The sequence below is a fragment of the Chrysemys picta genome, chromosome 10 (genome assembly GCF_011386835.1).
Source record: "Chrysemys picta bellii isolate R12L10 chromosome 10, ASM1138683v2, whole genome shotgun sequence".
NCBI lineage: Eukaryota > Metazoa > Chordata > Testudines > Emydidae > Chrysemys > Chrysemys picta.
The window spans coordinates 73,485,242-73,497,983 of NC_088800.1; the positions used below are offsets into that span (position 1 = coordinate 73,485,242).

Sequence of the window (12,742 nt, forward strand, 5' to 3'; positions counted from 1 at the left end):
TGTTTAATTGAGGTGTAGACATTTAGGCTTGAGCTCCAGCCTCAGCTCTGGGACCCTCCCACCGCGCAGGATCCTAGAGCCTGAATGTCTATACCACAGTTAAACAGCCCCTTGGCCAGAGCCCTGCAAGCCTGATGCAGCTGACATAGGCCAGCCAGGAGTGTCTAATGGCAGTGTAGACCTACCTTAAAAGACTGAAGGGGACTAGACGAAGGGTATGTCTTCACTGCAAAATTGACTTATCTACTCTCTAGTTACTTCTCTTGAGGTAGCCTAGCTTGAGTGAGAATGGCCACACAGGAAAATAACACTGGAGTTGCTGTGTCCTCACACACACCACACAGGTATGATTGACTATACTGATTCTAACCACTACTCTAGCAATTAGACTTCACATTGCTCTAAGAGTTATGAATGCAGCCAAGGATTCCTGATACCCCAAATTCTTCCGCTGTTTCTCAAATTGTTGCGACACACACTTTGCCAGTGGGCTACACATCTACTCTAAAGCCTGATCCCAACAGGGGACCACAACCTACTTCTGCTATCAGTTACTCCTGTAGTTAAAGTGGAAGTGGCTGTAGATTTGAAGGCCCTGTGTACAAGCCCTGATGATGACCATGTGAGGGGGTGGGGGGAGAGGGAAACAATATGTCATGACCGAGTATCCTAACGTATCTGCCTAAAAGGGCAGAATTAAAGTTGCATAACTAACCTTAATTCTGGCCTTTTTTTTTAGTTCTGAGTGCTTTGACTTTGCAACTTTAATGTTCTCTTAACATTTAAAGGTATGTGTACACAGCTGCTGGGAGCAAGTCCTGCAGCCTAGGTTGACAAGCTTTTGTTTGCAGGGTTTATGCTAGCATAACACCAACAGACCCCGGTCATCGGCATTGAACCTGGGATCTCTGGAGCTTAGTACATGAGCCTCTACCGCAGGGGTCGGCAACCTCTGGCACATGGCTCGCCAGGGTAAGCACCCTGGCGGGCTGGGCCAGTTTGTTTATCTGCTGTGTCCGCAGGTTCGCCTGATCGCGGCTCCCACTGACCGCGGATCGCTGCTCCAGGCCAATGGGGGCTGCGGGAAGCGGTGCAGGCCGAGGGATGTGCTGGCCGCGGCTTCCCACCGCCCGCATTGGCCTGGGACGGTGAACCGCGGCTGGTGGGAGCCACGATCGGCCCAACCCTCCGGACGCGGTAAGTAAACAAACTGGCCCGGCCCGCCAGGGTGCTTACCCTGGTGAGCCGCGTGCCAGAGGTTGCCGACCCCTGCTCTACCACCTGAGCTAAAAGCTAACTGGTTGTTACCTTAGGCTGTAGAGCAGACTCATTAATCTCTTTCTCTCTCTCTTTATGTAGTCTTGGTGCCACTAGATGGGGCAGAACACCACATCCAGGAAGTGTGTGGGTTACACTAGCATGCTAAAAACAACAATGTAAATATTCTGACTCAGGCTGTGACGCATAGGGAGGAATGTGGGGTTCAGAGTCCAAGTTCCAGCTGGAGCCTGAACATCAAAACTACCTCTGCAAAGCTATTTCTAACACACTAGCCTGAGATCTGCTAACATGAGTCCCTCAACCTGGGCTGCGAGACTCACTCCCAGCAGCTGTGTGGACATACTCTAAATGGCCCAAGGAATTGCTCGTGACTTACCACCTGGGGAAGCTTATAGGTGCTTAATACTGCTACATGTAACTAATAAAATTCAGTTGGTACTAAATGGCATAGATCACTCAGAATACTTTACATAAATTACAGATGAAAATTAATGCTGAAGAAAGGGCTGAATGTTCATTTTATGGATTATTCTAACTTCATTAGGCCTGACATACTAAGTCGTTTAAATAAAGAAACTGAAAGTTCTTACCTAACATGCTTTACACGCAAAATAATCATGATAAACTGCTTACAAATAGTCACTCCCACACAACTACTAGCAAGAGAAATAAAATATTTATAGTGAAGACTTTACTAAACTTTCCATTTAGCCAAGTTAGGAACACTGTCCCAAAACCAATCTTACTATTTTTAAATATCAGTAAAAGATATTTGTTAACGTACAACACTCTGAAAAGGAAATGTGTTTTTATTTCCTTCTGTCAACATTTTCTGTTAACTCTACTTTATGCCACTATTTCTCGATAGACTTTCCACTGAGAAAGGACAGCAGGACCAGGCCTATAGTAGGTTCCACAGTATGTCTTTTAAAAAAAAATCAGAAGTTTTAGACTAAAATATTTTTATCTAATGTTAATCAACCAGATGTAAATGAACATTAAACTTCATCTTGTTTTAAACAATTGTTAAGGTTGCATTAATTAATTTTAATGTTAAAAAGAAAAACAAAGCAGGTGCACTATAAATAATGGATGAAAAAAGGCAAACTTGCTTTTTCCACCTGTCACACCATTGCTAATAACTTTAAAGACTGCTGCAGGCATATTTTCGTTCAAAGTGTACAGGAAATGGTTTACATTAATACATGTATATAAAAGACTGACATTTTAAAAGGCCCTGAGAACATTATATGTAATGGCTTTGCATGTCTGAGCTCTAATCTTGTTGAGCAAATAATTGGTTTTAATCATTACACAAATCAGGCACAATAGAAAAAGTTACAACACAACTATAGGCCTGAACTTGCCTGTATGAAGCCCTGCTGTTCTTTAGGCAGATAGTAAAGGAACACCATACAGCTGAGTTGGTCTTTGCTCTTGCAATAAGATCAGCATAGGCAAAGCACACCTAATAGCAGGAAATGAAGGTTTCCTGTGCTTAAAAAAATAAATAAATAAAACAGTGGTACCTATAAGCTATACTGTGGTTCTGTTCTGGGTGGTCTGGTCCAATTTTAATATTGGAGCTCTCTGCATATCTTATCAGTTTCTCAGTCCCGGCATTAACAGAAACATCTAACTCTAAAATGAAGAAATTAATGAAACACAAATAATATTGTAAAATTTAATGTCAATTGGTAGAGTCCTAAAGAAGTTGCCTTCTCTTAGTAATGGCCCATATCCACAATTTCTTGATTAGATCATATATTCCTCAGGCAAGAACTGTCTATATTTTGTGTCCTGTATAGTCCTTAAAATACGGTCAACTCTTTATTAATAAAACATGTGAACAATCACATTACATATATTCAGTGGCCTTCTCCAGGGCTGGTGTTAGGTTTGCCCACCCTTCAGGATTGTCCTGGAGTCTCCAGGAATTAAAGATTACTCTTTAATTAAAGATTATGTAATGTAATGAAACCTCCAGGAATACATCCAACCAAAATTGGCAACCCTAGTTGGTGTCACCAGGTCTCCTATTTTTACCCTATTACTCTCCCCTGCAAGAGAACTTCAATAGCACACAAATATAACTAATATAATGAAAGCTCAAATGCCATTCTATATGCATATGCAGTCAGCTGCTTACTCTCTTGTGCATTAGCAGAATAATGCTGGAAGGAAACACATACTACCAGATGTGGCCAACTATTCACATATGTACAGATCTGTGGGAGTGATTATGATTGGCAGGGAGTAGACTCCTGCATGACACTCAATACCCCAATCTAAATATCTGACCACAGCCCATTTGGACAAGCCTCACAGTTCAAAGAGCTGCCAGAGGGAACACAGCTAAATAGCGCACACACAGAAGCCACAGTGTGAAAACCTGCATCTAAGTATGCTAGACATGGGTACTGGCCAGTTAGTGTGTTATACGTATACGCAAGCAAGGAACGCACCAAAGCTTAGTGTGGATCCTATGGTTTAGATGCCAATCAAACAAGATGCCTACAAGACTAACATACATAACACAATTATCCAGCACAGCCAGACATGCTACAAGATAGCACCCCTTCATAGTGTCTTTGCTGTTACCCATAAATCATGCCCAAGGCATCAGATTAATACACACCATTGCAAGTGTGTTGAGGGTTTTTTTTGTTTTTTACCTTCAGGGTGTCTTCACACATATGGTTACAGATGCATTGTACTGTGCTCTGTACAGTCAGGATTCATACATGGGTGTGTGTACAGTAGCAGGTGCTTGTACGTGGTGTGTGGGTGTATAAAAAGTAATGGGTGAGAAAGGGGTGAATATGCTAACTAGTACGGCCTAAGAAATCTGCGTATCTTTAAATTAATCACCCTGACACAAAACACAGGACAGTATACTGTGAGGCTACTCGTTATCCCCACAGCTCTCTCTCACTGGGGCCAGGAAAGCCCACTTTAGAGTGTGGGTGGTAGGGGCTCTTAAGAAGTTGTTCAAGCTAGCACATTTTCCCAGTTATCTTTGTTTAACATTATAGAATAAACTCTTTAGCAGTCCATCACATGCCTTTTCATATTGAATAGCAGTGCCAATTTCTTTCTGTTTTCTCTGCTATTAATACTCTCTTCCCCAACCTCAGTGTCCCTGGAGTTGGTCTCAATGGGCTGTCTTGAAGAACACAGTCTATCCCTTGCCTTTTAGCTTTTTCTCATGGCTGTAGGAGTTACCAACATTATAAAAATCAAGTTTTATAATGGAAGTCTTAAAACTGAAGTTAAAACAATGCAGCTGTGTATGGAACAAACATCATTCTCCTGTAACCTGAGAAGAACCAGCTGCAGTAGCAGAAGCTTCTAAGCATGTGCAGCCCTTGAAGTGCCCTCCCTACACTATCACTTGGTGCCCATATTGCAGAACTTCTTGTGCTTTGTGTTTTTAGGAAGGGAAGGATTACATAATCTGAAAGAAGAAGAGGGGTACTCTGGGTTTAAATTAGTGGTGGTTTGTCCTGCTTCACTGTGTAGTGTCTGGTGATCTGTGGATGTTAGCATCAGCCCTCATGTTCTAGGCTATTTCCTAGATTCCAGTGCTAACTGCACTGTATGATTAGCTGATTATGGTTGGATGGTTGGTGACTATTCACTGGATGTTTTCTATTACTTGTGAACTCTTCCTGCTAGCAATGATTGTATGCAACAGGGGGATCATGCATTTCTCCTGATTCCTGTTCATTATTTGGTTGGAACATTCCTAGGCTGTCTATGAAGCAATTTTGAAGGAAACTTCTGAACATCTGAGAAATTGGCTGCTAGGATATTTGAACAGTAGGTTCCTTGGGCCATCATCAGAGGATATACATGGGCACCATCTGCAGGCTCTTTTTGGGTGTGCTACCTTTACTTGACAGAAATGTACACAGCTGCCTCTCTGTCTAAAGAGAAACATTCCAGTTCTGTGGTGGCATATAATGTCGGGACCTGTTAAGATTCTTACAAAGCACATGCCTCATGTGAGCAATGCAAAGCTTCAGCTCCTCTAGACAGCTAATCTTCAACTACTTTCTCTCAACCCTGTTCATGGATTTAATTTAAGCACATAAATCTGGTTAGTTGCTGAAATACAATCTGTCTGATTTTTTTCAGAGTTCCTGAATATGCACAGCTCCCACTACATGCTCAGCATCTCTAAAACTCAGGGCAATGATTAGGTGACTAAATATGGACTTATTTGCTTGAGTTTAAAGATCCAGGTTTGAAAATTCTGCATGTAACCCCCTATGGCTATGCAAACTAAAGGAGGAAGGAAAAGGCTCCAAGTAAAAAAACCTTTTTGCCAGAATTAGTGTATTTTTTAGTGTAAGTACAAGATGAAGAGCTTATCCTTCAGAAACAGAGGTCAGCCACACAATGATGATGAGGCGGGATATCTAGATGGTATATGGACACATACTTGTCTGGATGAAGTATACTATATATATAGATATAGATATAGATATAGTTTGGCCAAAAATCTGACATTTGAGTCAAATAATCATATAGGAATTAAAAAAGTCTCTAGAAAACCCAATTATTTATTCTCCATAATATGCCACTTATATCAACATATTTTTCTTTATAAAGAAAATAATTATCCATAGCACAGTTTATTTTTTGAAAAAACAGAGAACCAACATATTACAAATATTGGGTGACTCATATTGATGAGTCACCAATAAGTAATTTATTGACAATTATTTATCACAATTTAATACAAAATAACACGGTTTTTGGACTTTAAGCTGAGTGTAAATGTATAAACCCAGTTGGTTTAACAACGTAGTAAAAAAAAAACAAACAACATTTTAGAACTTGCTGTACAACCACTTTGAAACTCCAGTTTCAAACACTTTCTGACAGTAAAGCTTATTCTTTCAGACCCACTTTGCATCTTGTTTTCAAGATAGCTTTCCGTGTACTTAATTTTTTTTTAATTAAGAAAAACGTTAGTGGCTTCTTCTAATTCAAGTTAAATTTAAACTGGAGTGTTCCTTAGTCTCAATTTTACTATATAGGACCAGCTCTTTTTAAAAAGGATTAGTAACTCTTGCTACAGCAGCAGGTAGACTTTTGATTTTTCCAGAAATTTCAATTGGTTGAGGTGGTTCAGTTTTTGTTGGCATCACTCCATTTGCCTGTCTATCCACAACTCATTTTATTTCAAATAGTAAAATGCTTGTCACTATACAACAAGACAGCCCTGTGCTGGCAAGGAGATGAGGGCAGATAACCTATAGGCTTTTCTTTAGAGTCATTGAGCTAAAAGGGCACTCCGTGTTTAGCTTTCTAAGGCAGGTGAAATAGGATTCCAGTTCAAAGGGTCTAATTATATCCTGGCGTAATGAGGCACAACTCCAGTAAAATCAATGAAGAAGCACCTACTTAAGCCAGGGTTGAATTTGGCCGAAATTGTGTAAGCAAACTGTTCTTTTTCTGCTTGGCTTTCTTAGTAACGAGTGATACCTAAGCAGTATTCTGGTAGGTGCGGCGGTAGCTAGCTCTCCAGCTTTTTAGGTTAGAGTTCAAATAACTGTCTTGCTTATTACTCAGGAAAGGAAAAAAGTAGTCCTCTGTATGATGGAAATAATGGCAAGATAACATTTTGGGTAAATGGTTCAAGAAGCTATTGCCCTCCATTAAAAGTGTAAGGTGGGAATTTTTCAAAGATAAACTTCATACTTTGTTTTACCTAAGGATACCCCCTTAAGTAAAAAAAAAAAAATGACAAAACTTATTTTCTAGTTTGTGCTGTTTCTAAAATTGTTCGATAGGAATTGCTTCGTTACATGCACAAGATTCCTTGTAAGTAAAGTTCCTGATTGCTATAAGTGATGAGGCAGAACAAAGCCTATTCGAACTGACAGTTACGTATTGGGATTTTCAATTACCTGGATTTCACAAAGAAGTGTCCAACTCTCACTCTTTTTTTTTTTTTTTTTAAACTATCCTATTAAAAATATCATTGCTTCAATTTCAACTGCAAATTATTGTAATAGTTATTATTATTATTGCTTCTATTTCAACTGCAAATTATTGCAAGCCAGAGGATCAAATAGTTCTATTTTTTTTAAAAATCTCACTTGAATCAAACTAAGCGTCACTCTAAATATAAAAGCAACATATCTTTCCATCAATTTTCATACAAAACTCTCATTGGCTCAATGGGGGTTCTATTCATGTAACAATGGAAGATTATGGCGCAAAATGCGAGCAGCCAAACTCTGAGGGAACTACAACTTGGAGATTGTAGTAGGCCAAGAAGTCTGAGGAATGTTCATTTAAATCATAAGTGTAAACAAGTATATAATTTAATAAAGTTCCAGAATCGTTTATTGCTTCTTATAGTACTTTGCACAATTACCCCCAGGAAACAGAATTATCAAACATAAGATATGCAAAGAGTTAGTTTTTTAGTAAAATATTAAATACATGTCCCTCAGTATATACACACACTTACCACTAATACAAGTTACTATATAAAACTGTCAATTCCAGACAATATTCTTTATTTAACCAGCCCAAATATTTACTATACCAAGCTTGAACTACAATACTGAAGTACTTGGTTTTAAAAAACTAAAATGCAGCACAGTTGTGTAAGGGATAATTTCATGGTTTGACAAGAGACCTGTCAGAGAAACAGTTGTCATGTTTCAGGAACATACAATTAGGAATGAATGAACAGAAGGTTGTATAGTTCGTGCTCTTTTTTTCCCCTTTTTTTTTTAAATACAGATTTCAATTCTCTCTAAGTGTTCTCTAGTAAATACTTGTAAAGTCACAGTTTGAAGACTTCATGTGACTTTTTTTTTTTAATTCAACATTATTTTCAAAAGTTGGTTCCTTTCTTCATCTTACAGTATACCTTGAGGTATACTGGATATAGGTCCAAATTCAGGTTAAATTTGCAAGAACTGCAGGATCTGGTCCCTAGTGATCGCCTTTAAGGCCTTGGTAATTAAACTGTAAAGTAAGATGGGCAGTGCATAGTATTGTGTTGTTTCACTTCAATTGTTCTGAAACAAATGAATGTGAGAGCTTCATATTGACTTGAGGAGTGCTGAGATATTCAGTATGAAGCCTCTATATACCTTCTGTCCAGCTTTTCCCCGGATTCTGTATTGTTTTGTTGTCTGACCCCAAGAAAACAGCTGTTTTTCCCCCTCCAAATTTGATTTCACTTACATTCTGTCTTTTGTTCTCATTTTCCTGTGTATTTCGTTCTCATTTCTCTGTGTATTTTGTCCTCCCTTAAGTTGCTCTTTTCTTCTCTGAATTTTCTGTAGTTTTGGTTATACCTGGAGTGTCTCTAAATTTCTTTACTGTATACCCTTTACTGTAAATCCAGTCTTCTGCATCATTCCAGGGAGCCTAATATTTTTCAGCTCAATGTGCAGTAGTGGTCAAAAAGATTAACAGAATTTACGAACTATTGGAAAAGGGACAGATAATAAGACAGCAAATATCATAATACCATTATGTAAATCCATAGTCCACCCACACCTTAAATAGAGTATCCAGTTCTGGTTGCCCCATATCAAAGAGGTTATAGCAGAACTAGAAAAGCCCATTTTATAACAATTTAAAACATTATCTGAAAGGCTTATCTGCCAATGCTTGAGTTTAGAATTCTATTTTATTCTTACATCATCTGATGACATTACTATCCCTTCAAGTGCTAGGTGATGCCATTGCGACAGAAAAAAAGCAAAACCATCTCCTCCCCCATCCCTTCTATGGCAAAATTCCTCTGGAAGTAAACAAACTTCCATTTATTAAGACTTGGTAGTAGGACCAGGACTGATTCTTTATGACATGGGAACTTAAAAACATCCTTTTATGTTCAAATACAAAATTTCAGTAATTTTGGCCAAGATTTTAAGTACACCTCTACCCCGATATAACGTGATCCGATATAACACAAATTCAGTTATAACGCGGTAAAGCAGTGCCCCGGGGGGGCAGGGCTGCGCACTCCGGTAGATCAAAGCAAGTTCGATATAACGCGGATTCACCTATAACGCAGTAAGATTTTTTGGCTCCCAAGGACAGCGTTATATCGGGGTAGAGGTGTAGTAACTAATTCGGGGTGTTTCAGTATTTGGGTGCTCCACTGAAGACATTTTTATAAGTTTCTGATATTTTTGTTTAGAAAGCCCTGAGCACCTACCCTCTGAAAATCTGGCCCCTTTAAGGTGCCAAGTTGGGCTTCTGTACAGAGGCACCTAAAACCAAAATTTTAGAAGTGACTAAAGTGATTTTTATCCTATCTATTGGTGGTGAATTAGACATATTTTGATAAATGGTATTTATGTTAAGGACCAGCTCAAACAGAAATAAATGGGAATTTTGCCATTCTCTAAGTAGACAGAGAAGGCCCTACAGTATTTCCTTTAACACATGAAAGTAAAATGTGCTGAATACCTCTCAAGCTGACATTTGGATATAGACAGCACATGCTGATAAAGTTACTGGAATTTTTTCCTTTACCTTTGCAGGTCACCTTTAGAACAGCTTTATTTGTTTGTTTAATAAAACATGCCAGTTCACCTCTAATCAAGTGAAACAAATTCTGATAAACCAGTTCACAAACAGACATGCACATTACCAAACCACAACACAATTAGTCACAATTGGCTTTCCTTGCCCATGGAAGACAACAAAAGTTGCATGGTAGAGGTCCTGCAGGAATAGAATAGAGTGTATTGGCAAATCTGTGAGGAAGCTCACAAGAGGCCCAGTTCTTCTCTGTATTACATCAGTGTAAGCCACAACTAAAATTGTGGAGTTGCACAATTTTTTTTACACAAGGGTAGATTACAGCCGAATTTTATATTTGATTCCACTCAGCACTGATGTTCTCATATTTGCAATTACTGAAGAATGTGTCACAGTTAAAGGCTAAGTTTCTATGTGGCTTTAAGCTAAGTTGCCACATCACATGAGACCAGCTTAAATGACTTTAAAAAAGTATACTCCTTTGTCTCCGAAAGGGTTGAGTGCTGTTTACAGGGCTTTTTAATAACGTGAGAACTATTTTTTTCAGACTTCTAAAAAGTATTACAGTGCTTCTTCCAATGTTCTGACCTTTTGTATTTCTACAACATGTACTTTATCAGACTTTTTTCCAGTTTGACTTCTATCTTCTCAATGAAAATAAAGATGTTTTTGTATACCAAAAGACTCAGTATAAAGTGTTTGTGTGCAATGTTCGGGGTTTGAATCCGGTGATGATGAGAATGAACTTCTTAAACCCTACTTACAAGACACACCTTTCATAATTACTTGGGGGGAATATGCTATTAGTCCAATGATTAACCTAATTTCAGTGTCAATAAGGAGCACTCAAAACTCAGATCTTTTGTAGACTCTCCTCCACTAAAGAAAGGACTACCAATACATTTTGTAGTTAGCCTTAGAATACCTAGCAATGACATTTTTAAAAAGAGGAAAAGCCATTTGAAGTTTTGTAAAGAGGTACACTTTGTGTGCCTTCTAATCAGTTCTTTAAAAGGAATAAAGTTAGCAAAGGCATAACTAAAGTTTTTTTTATTAGCTACTGTCTTTTATATGCATTTTTACACAATTAATAGCTTTTTAAAAAATTCTTGTGGTTTTGTACTATAGCACAGAAACTACAATAACTAGACTTGCTGTAAATGACTTACAAAGCAAATAAAGAAAATGACTATATCATGAACTGTTTGCTTTTTACTGTTTGCTGTTCTACCACTCCCTCAGTTTGAACATACAATGTGAAAAGTCACACAACGGTGGCTTCAGAACAAGTCATTAAAATGTGAGCAAGCACAAAGAAACCAATATTCACTTCTCAAGAACAGCTTAACTCTTACCATCTTTGGCCACAGAAATATTACAAAAAAATTCAGTTCCTCTCACCAGTTGGATCCTTGTACTATCAGTTCCCTGTTTGTCTTCTATATATAGAACTTTAGGGAAGGAGACTCTTATTACAGCATAGTTTAAAAAAATAGACAATCAATTCTGTCAATAGTTTTCTGTATTTAAGTATGTTGAAGTATCATAGTGCTTCTCTCTTACAACCTACATTCTCTGGCTTAATTCTGCAATGAAGTCATAATCCTTTGTTGGAAACAAACAATTGTCATAGAAATATTTGTGGTGATATATTCGTAGAATTAGTATTATGACTTCACTGCTAGCAGAACAAGAACACTGATAGGGTGTTTGGAATTTTAGCTCAAATGGCAGGGACTCTTATGAAACTTACAATAATGTAAAAGTAAGTATACTACCACAGATTTTAATATTTCCTGGAGTTTTATGTCTCTTTCAAAGACTGAACTTCAAAAAGAATATTCTTACTATCTTTATAAGATTATGGAAGAAAGCTTAAAGTAGGGTTTACATTTTCAAATATATGGTGCTCAGATGACTATCAAACCTTGTTCTTAAAGTATCATGTGCTAACACACTGACCCCAATGTTCTGTTATCCAAAATCCAACATTCATATCTAAAATGAAATTAATTTTTTCCCCATTGCTATGTAACAGAGTACTACAAACTTTGAAAAATAAATTTATGCACAACTATAGGTACACAAGACCAGAAAGAACTATGTTAAATTTATAAAAACATCATCTTATCTTTGGAGTATAAAATTTAACACCTCTTAAACAAATATCATTTGCTAAGGTACTAAGTAAAGAATAGTGCATCTAAAAATTAAATACAATTCTCAAGTTTAGGTAGTCCCTTCCTTCTACCCATTATATATAATAAGATTAATGTATTGTGGCTTCAACCCGTTAGTTAGTCTTGATTTCCCTTATAAAATAAGTGAATACTCTTGGGAATTTTCTTCACTTTTTTTTTTAATTTAATTTTTTCTTACTGGCAATCTTTGTCCCTCATCTCTGATTCATTTCCTCCTGCTTTTGAACATTTGTTAGTTGCTCCTGTATAAGATATCTAGTCAGATAACAGCGTGACCTAGCCCAGAAACAGACTTGGGAGGAACACTGCAGTCTAAAACAATTTTTGGGTGAATGATCAGGTGACTCATAGGGAATTAGTGTATCACAGCATAGTAAAATTCTGGGATTTGTTCAGCACTCTGATGTAATAAAAATCAGAAGGTCCTACAAAAGTTTTCCTGATTAGTCTGAGATCAACTCTTTCAGGGGTGTGTATGCCTGCAAAAAGCAAGTGTGAAGAACTAAGGAAAGTAGTTTTTGTTTTTTTATTTAAACTCATCATAACCAAGGAGGGAGGTAACCTGAGTTGGCAAAAAATTTAAGTGCACTTCCTGCAAACAGTTATACTGAATTTAGCAACACAGAAAAGTGTTCAGCTTATGAAATTTGAAATGGGACTGTGTGAAGACATTGAGGTGGATGGGCATTTCTCCTAGGACTGAAACTACCTGACACTGGTACAATCTA

General features: G+C 37.8%; 1 protein-coding gene across 1 annotated transcript in view; it reads right to left on the reverse strand.

The window, feature by feature from the left end:
• The window catches only part of BAIAP2L1 (BAR/IMD domain containing adaptor protein 2 like 1), a 66,400-nt gene that overhangs the window by 30,894 nt on the left and 22,764 nt on the right, over positions 1–12,742 (reverse strand). The window lies entirely within an intron of this gene.